Source organism: Giraffa tippelskirchi, chromosome 8 (assembly GCF_054371585.1).
Source record: "Giraffa tippelskirchi isolate mGirTip1 chromosome 8, T2T-mGirTip1v1.2.pri, whole genome shotgun sequence".
Classification (NCBI taxonomy): domain Eukaryota; kingdom Metazoa; phylum Chordata; class Mammalia; order Artiodactyla; family Giraffidae; genus Giraffa; species Giraffa tippelskirchi.
In genome coordinates this window covers 145,795,389-145,803,233 of record NC_137282.1, presented here as the reverse complement: position 1 = coordinate 145,803,233, position 7,845 = coordinate 145,795,389, and the positions used below count along the sequence as shown (strand labels likewise).

Genomic DNA, 7,845 nt, shown 5'->3' with positions numbered 1-7,845 from the left:
ACTAAGAATGAGGCTATTGGTAATTCACACCCCATCTCAGGTATACAAAACAGGGGCTCACTTTGTTTTGAGGATGCATTCTTTGTATAGTTAGACTGGGCAGGCTGACCTTTCATTTTCCCTTAGTTTAGGTGGGCTGCCGTCTATGGGGTCACACACAGTCGGACACGACTGAAGCAACTTAGCAGCAGCAGCGTTGGATGGTCTGGGTCCACTTAGCACCTGCTGTTTGGCTGACGACTGGTGAGGCACGCGTCAGGTGTTGGAAAGAAGTCAATGCAATTAAAAAACGGCCACTGAAAATTCAGGAAGAGGAAAACAGATACCTGGTTAATTAGACGGGGAGATCCACCCTGTGGCAGGAAAGATGTCACACATTTGACCCTGCCCCGTGCTGGCTCATTTCCCCATGCGCTCCAGCTGCTTCTGTTCACAATCCACTTTCTCTCACACTGTGTGCAAAACAGTGTTCCCAGAGAAAATTTTGCAAGCTTGAAGGGAAAATAATGATTCATTTTATCTTTGCAAAATAAAATGTACGGAAAAATTACAACAGAAAATCGCAGGAGGCAGGACAGCCCTGATTTTTCAGTGTTACACCCATCCTCTATCCCAAATGTGTGGACTTACCTGGTGGTGCAGTGGTTGAGACTCCATGCTCCCAATGCAGAGGGCCCGGGTTCAATCTCTGGTCAAGGAACTAGATCCCACAAGCTGCAAGTAAGATCTCACATGCTGCAAATAAGACCCAGCACAGCCCAATTAAAAAAAAAAAAAATCCTGAGTGTGCAAATCCTAAATTGAGATGGCCATGAAAAGATTTAGGATTTTTTGCTCTGGATTAAAAGCACTGCTCAAGTGTGACCCAGCAGTAGAAACCACGTGGTGTTCATTTTCAGCTTGTCCCTCTTTTTTTCTTCTGAGCAAGAATGTTAACCAACGCCTTCTCTAGCTTGTTGAAGGAACCCAGTGCACGGTCTTAGTGGAAGGTTGTAGACTGAGTCTGACCCTCATTTCCACTGTAAAAGGTGCTAAGGAAATGGAGGTTTCAGACCCTCAAGGTTGTTACTACTATGTTTGGGGTTCTGCTCTTCCTAAGGTACACAGTCCACTAGAAACCTGTATTCCCAACACTCATGTCTTTAGCCCAGAACCCAACCCCTTGGCCAAACTGCTGAAGACCAGAGTAGGAGACAAAGGAGGGAAGACAAAGAAAAACGGAAGGATGAAGAGTGTGTTTTTTTTCCCTTTCTTAGATTTTGATTTTTCTTTCTCTCTCCTGAGTTTTGACTGGACAAAACAAAACTATAGAATCCACGCTATGGTCTCTTCAATAAGTGGTGCTGGGAAAACTGGACAGCTACATGTAAAAGAATGAAATTAGAACACTTCCCTATAATATACACAAAAATAAACTCAAAATGGATTAAAGACCTAGGTGCAAGCCCAAATACTGTCAACTCTTAGAGAAAAACATCAGCAGAACACTGACATAAATCACAGCAAGATCTTTTTTTGAGTAATGAAAACAAAACCAAACAAATGGGACCTAATTAAATGTAAAAGCTTCTGCACAGCAAAGGAAACTGTAAACAAAAGGATAACCCACAGAATGGAAGAAAATATTTGCAAACAAAGCAACCAACAAGGGATTAACCTCCAAAATATACAAACAGCTCATTCAGCTCAATGTCAAAAAAGCAAACAACCCAATCAAAAAATGGGTGGAAGATCTAGACATTTCTCCAAAGACATACAGATGGCCAACAAACACATGAAAAGATGCTCCCAACAACACTAATTATTAAAGAAATGCAAATAAAAACTATAATGAGATATCACCTCACACCAGTCAGAATGGCCATCATCAAAAAATAAATGCTGGAGAGGATGTGAAGAGAAGGGAACCCTCCTAAACTGTTGTTGGCAATGTGAACTGGTACAACCACTACAGAGAACAGTATGGAGGTTCCTTAAAAAACTAAAAATAGAGCTACCATATGACCCTTCAATCCCACCCCTGGGCATGTATCTGGAGAAAAACAGGGTCTGAAGGGATACTTGCAGCCCAGGATTCATCGTAGCACTGTTTACAACAGCCAGGGCATGGAAACCATGCAAATGTCCATCAACATAAGGATGGGTGAAGAAGATGTGGTACAAATATGCAATAGAATATTATTTGGTATTAAAAAGAATGAAATAATGCCATTTGCAGCAACATGGGTGGACCCAGAGAGTGTCATACTGAGTAGTTAGAGCAATGCATGAAACCACTGCCTGTGGTTCCTGACCTGGCCTGCAGGACCACACCGCCCACCCACCTGCAGTCCTCACAACTGGTGCTAAGTGCTGGAGAGGCCATAGGACAACAGACCTCAGGGGTAGCAGAATGGCACCCCTCTCTAGTAGGGGGCCCGGATTACTTACCTTAGTCCTCTTAGGTGGGGCCGGGCAAGAGAAGACAGGTGAAACCTGTTAAGTCCTTTTCTAATCCTCTTTGCCACAAGGTGGCAAACCCGAACCAAGGGGACTTAGCTGCCAGTCTCAGGGCCACATTATAATGTGCTCCCCTGGAGTAGGAACTGTGACGAGGACAAAAGTGTTATTGTCCAACCAATAGCTGGCAATGGTCCTTCGGTAGTCAACCACTGAACTTGGATGGTGTTGCCCAGTTGCCTCTGCGTTACCATGGCGTCAGCACTGTGACCAGTGCTCCTGGGAGGTGTCCACATGATGAGGGAGTGGGTTTCCCATCTCAGTTGTTGAAGCAGCTCATTCACAGCCCAGCAGAGGTGGGGTTGTGAGGCAGGGGGAGATGCTGTTGTGCGTCATTCTCATCAGCCCACTCCTGAACTTCATGGCCAACAGAGTGGATTCCCTGGTCACTCCTGATGTCCATGGGGGTCCTGTATGTTGTGCATCCAGCACTTTTAGCCCCCAACAGTGTTTTTAGGCCTTGTTCAACCACCTGGGTGGGCGTTTTGTAATGTCTTCACCTGTTGTGACAGAGACATCAATGGTATATTGGTCAGGGTAGCTTATGCATCTGAAGCCAGGTCCTGGAGCAACAGCCCAACTGTGTGGGGCAGCTGGTGAGCAGGACAGGAGAGCAATCTTTGCTACGGGAGTAGTTGGGTGGGTGGGTAGGCTGCCATTTATAGGGGGAATTGACATCAGATTGGCTCATCAGTAACCAGGGAAACCAGCAGTGGGGATGTGTCCTTCATAGTCCCTCAGAAAATTTTGTTTCTTGTGATAAGGACATTTATGATTTACTCTCTTGGCAGCTTTCAAATATGCAATACAGTACTATTGACCCCAGTCATCGTGATGTACATTATATTCCCAGGAATCTTAGGGGGCCTCTGTATTAATCATGTCTTTTTATTTTCTAAGACTCCTGGTTGGAGAAGTGGTGGATGTGGGGAGAAGGTCTGCTTCTATAGCTTCCTATGAGAGCAAACTGATGGTCCCTTAGCAAACACCTGAGCGGATGGATGGGCCTACACAGCCTAATGTCCAGGTGGAAAATTAGGCCTTGGGGGTATCTCCCCAGCACCCTGGTCTTTTGTCGTCCTTCTCCATATCCCTCGTCCTCCTGCTGGGCTAGTGGGTGGGGAAGGGGTTCAGTGTGCCTGGGTTTGTGGGTTCTCTGGACCTCAGAGGCCCAAGGAGAGCAGCAGAGGGCTGGAAATGAGCACCCCCAGAGCCCCTGGGTCTGAGGGCCATCTTACCATCCAGGAGGGACCCGAGAGGCCGCGGGGATTGAACCTGTCCAAGAAGGAAAGCAATCAACTCAATCCTGTTGCCGAAGAACTGCCTGCTCTGGGAGGATCGCCCTGCAGATAGCTCATCCAGAACAAGCTTTGTCAGCCACTCTCACCCTTGAATAGCTTAAAAAAAGAAACAACCCCTGTGTCACTAATGAGTTCAGTTGAAACAGGGAGGAGGAGATAAAAACAAATAGTTCAGGGAGCAGGAACATGTTAATGAGATTGATTCTTCCTGGAAAGGGCAGGAGGAAGAAACTTCCACTCCACTAAATCCAATTTTATTTAATTGAAAGCTGGCTTGAAGTTTGCTTTCCAATCAGTCCTGAAAGGCAAACACAGCAAGACCCGGAGGTGAACGAGGGGAGGTCGGCAGATCCCAGACTCCTGGCACCAGCAGTGAGGCACAAGGAGCTCTAGTGACCGTGACTGACGCACGTAAAGCAGCAAGAACCCGTGCACCATGTGAGCGTTTTGCAAATTTCACACCGGCATCTTGCTTTTGAAATTCCAAGTATTCAGGCTGTGGGGAGCAGAGACAGGTGACCACTAGCACGTAAGTGGCCCCCTTGAGGGTAGACAAGGCAGCGGCCAGTGTTACTACATACAGCAAGAATCATCGTGGATTAAGAAGAATGAAATGTACCTTCCTGTCGCACTCCCATTCCCAGGGAGGCCCAGCTTGGATGAGGAACTGCGCAAGGCACCCAGAGACTGGAGGGATGGCACATCCCCAATGACAGCGTCAGACGTTGCATTTCCACCACCCAATCTGTCTCACTGATTGCCCAGGTCACTGGTCCCATGGAATCTGGCTTCAGAGCATATTCTCTCCTCTGTTTCCTGACTCCTGAGAACATCTGCAGCCCTTGACCGGCTTCTTGCCACCAGTGATGGCTTCTCATTTGGTTTTTTGTTCAATATTTTGCTGAGCACTTATCATGCAAGAGGGTCTGGGTGCTTATCTGGTAAAACAGCTCCCATCTTTTGGCTCATGGAGCTAACAATCTAGAAGAAAAGACAGAAAATAAACAAGGAAGTTAATGAATGACGCCATGTCTCATAGAAGTGCTCTGTATGGCAGGGGAATAGGCAGTGAAGGGAAGAGAGATTTTTTTTCTTCTTACCCTATTTTTTTCTATTAATTTATGCTCCCCCATTGTGGTGAGTGCTAGGAGGCACCACCCAGATCTCCTTTTAGAAGTAACAGCTTTATTACTTCAGCAGCCAGCTCCTTGGGGGCTTGTCTCAACTGAAGGGAGCTGACTTGCCCAAGGTCACACCCCTTCCCTGGTGGCTCATCTGGTGGCTGATCAGGGCAGGAGCAGGAAGGCCCAGGCTTTCCAGCGCAGAACAGCTGTGAAAAGTGACCGCACCTTCAGACCCCTCCACAGTGTGGGCTGAGGTCTTCACTGAGACAGCATCACCGCTCTGTGTCTCCCTCTGCCCCAGCCTGGTGCCTTCCCTCCTTTGATCCCAAGAACACTTCCCAATAACCGTCCAAGAACACTTCCCAATAACCGTCCTACACACGTCTCCATCCTGGGGTCAGCTTTCTGGTGAACCCAATCAGTGACAACTTTGAACGAGATGAATTTAAAGTACTTCACGTAGTTACGTTGAGCTTGTTTAACAGAACATATTACAGTTCACATCAATCTTCATGGGGTAGACCACAGAGAGCCTCTAAAACCTCCGGGACTGTAAGCCCGGGTTCCCTCCCCTGCCAACACTAGCATTCTATCTTTTTTCCAGGAGGGCTGAGAGACTGGAGGACCTGCTCTTCTCACTCAGCCTCTTGGCATTTCCTGGCCTGAGGGAGGATACTCCTGGCCCCTGCAGTCCCTCTAGGAGAGCAGCGCCACCTTCCAATAGCAGAGACTGCATAACTTGGGTTCTAGAAACATCTAGAAGTTCTCTCTCAGCTTCTCTCCGGTGCCACTGCCATCTCTCTTTTCCACCTTGAAGAACTGGGCTGTGACCTCTTCATTAACCATTAACAAATAAATACTTACAGGGCATCTGCTGTGTGCCAAACACCAGGCTATGAACCTCCTCTCTCCTTGGAAACCACACCTGGTCCTCCATTTCCAGAGCCGCCCAACGCGGAGCGCCCCAGAGAGCTTAAGCCTCTTGGGAACCTTTCAAAGTTGTTGGCATTGATTGAGGAGCGTTAATCCCTTTATCATGAGTTTGCTGTTTCATTTCTATTCATTTCATCTCCCCCCCACACCCGCACCACCTTATCCACAATAACTTCCTCTTCCCACGGGCTTCCCTACCTCAGTTTTCTTACTACCCTCTATGCCATATGCCAATATGATGGTCTTAGTTCTCAAAAGTTCCTGCACAAAAAAAACAAGTTTCCAAATACAGAATAATTCACAATTTGTAGGTGAAGAAACTGAGAAAGAGAATAGTTAGGGACCTTCTGAAATTCCCTCAGAAAGATGGAGAAGATGATAAGAAATGTAAACATGAAGTGAGTCTGGCAACATGCCAGGCATTTTACATGCCTTGTTATTGTTTGTTTAGTTGCTCAGCTGTGTCCGACTCTTTTGCGACCCTATGGACTGTAGCCCACGAGGCTTCTCTGTCCATGAGATTTTTCAGGCAAGGATCCTGGAGTGGGTTGCCATTTCCTCTTCCAGGGCATCTTCTTGACCCAGGGATCAAACCCAGGTCTCCAGCATCAGCAGGTGGAACAACTCTGTAAAGTACACAGCATGATCACCCCGATATAAAAATAAAGAATTTAAGACTTAAAGAAGCTGAGTAACCTACTGAAGGACTCACAGCTTGTGATCCATTCTAATGCTAAAATCACTTCTAAGCACTAAGCTATCTACCAAGGGCAAGAGCCCATCTGATTTCCAGTCTGGAGTTCTAGAAGGCAGGGGATGAAGTACTGAAGTGCTGGGAAACTTCATGGCTGCATAAGTCCCAAGATTTGCCCCCCTATGCTGATGTGAATAGGGCATCCTATCTGTTGCCCCCCGCCCTACCCCCCCCAAAAAAAAACCCCTTATTGCCTGGAATTAACTGACAGAGCCGAGGATCCACCAGCATTCCCTCTGAGGTGAGATCACCCTGTGGAGAGGCGGAGGGAGCAAGGCCCCACTCCAGAAAAGGGGTTATTTCACTACAATCAGGAGCCCCAGGAGCCCGGAGCAGCCAGTCTGGTAAAAGCACTTACACAGCTTTAATGCCAGTCACCTGTAGAGAAGGAGCATTAATTAGCTTAACACTCTCTCACCAGGAAAGTCAAGGAAGCGGCTGGCCCATCTGATGCATGTGGGCAGCAATCAGAGCAGCCAGCCTTTGATTTCTTCCCCACCTCCACTCTGCAAGGCTCAGCCTCACCCCTCTTTGTGATTAGGTCCAGACAGCTGGGGGTGGGGGGGCACCAAAGCTGTTCAGCTTAGGTTGTTTTATAAAGCGCTTTTTATGAAGACCTGGAGAAAAGGTTGCAAATGTATAAAGTTTCTTAAAAAAAAACCACGGTGCAGGTAGTCTCTCCCCCTGACTTTTCAGACACACAGCCCAGGACGATGAGTGAGCAGGGAAGCCAGCAGGGCAGAAGGGCAGCACCATGTGGGCACAGGGACCACTGCTGGCTAGTCTGTGGGGCTGCAAGAAGAGACTTGGCTTTTCTTCCACATGTGGAAAGTGTCCAAAGTAAACTGGGCATCGAGACGCTCTGTGTGCCCATCAGCTCTGCCACCTGCTCTCAGCATAGTCCAGGTCCTGGGCTCTGGGAGGTGGCAGTGCAGCGTGGCCAGTCCTTGCGTGATGGAGCTACTGTATTGGCTCTTCTTGCTGATGAGGTGGCCGTCATGGATGAGGTGGTGCAGAGTCCTGAAAACAGGGTGTAAAGAAAGGAGGGGCCGTAGGGATCAGGGACACATGAAGAATTTGAGGGCAGAGATGTGATAGAAACTACGCTTGTCCTACAAATGTAAGGAGAGGTGAGAAGGAAAGCAACATGGGTGGTTCCCCCCCACCCCCAGCCATTCCACCTAAGTGCTACTGGATCTAAATTCACAGATGAGTTTCCTCACCTGGAAATTAA

At 47.8% G+C, this 7,845-nt stretch overlaps 1 protein-coding gene across 9 annotated transcripts in view; it reads right to left on the bottom strand.

The window, feature by feature from the left end:
• Window positions 1–6,951: 6,951 nt before the first annotated feature.
• SLC17A1 (solute carrier family 17 member 1) overlaps window positions 6,952–7,845 on the bottom strand; it is a 215,238-nt gene continuing 214,344 nt past the window's right edge. For all 9 annotated transcript variants that reach the window (XR_014062747.1, XR_014062743.1, XR_014062741.1 and 6 more), the window contains one exon: window positions 6,952–7,631. The gene's annotated coding sequence lies outside the window, so the exon portion shown is untranslated. The remainder of the gene's footprint in view (window positions 7,632–7,845) is intronic.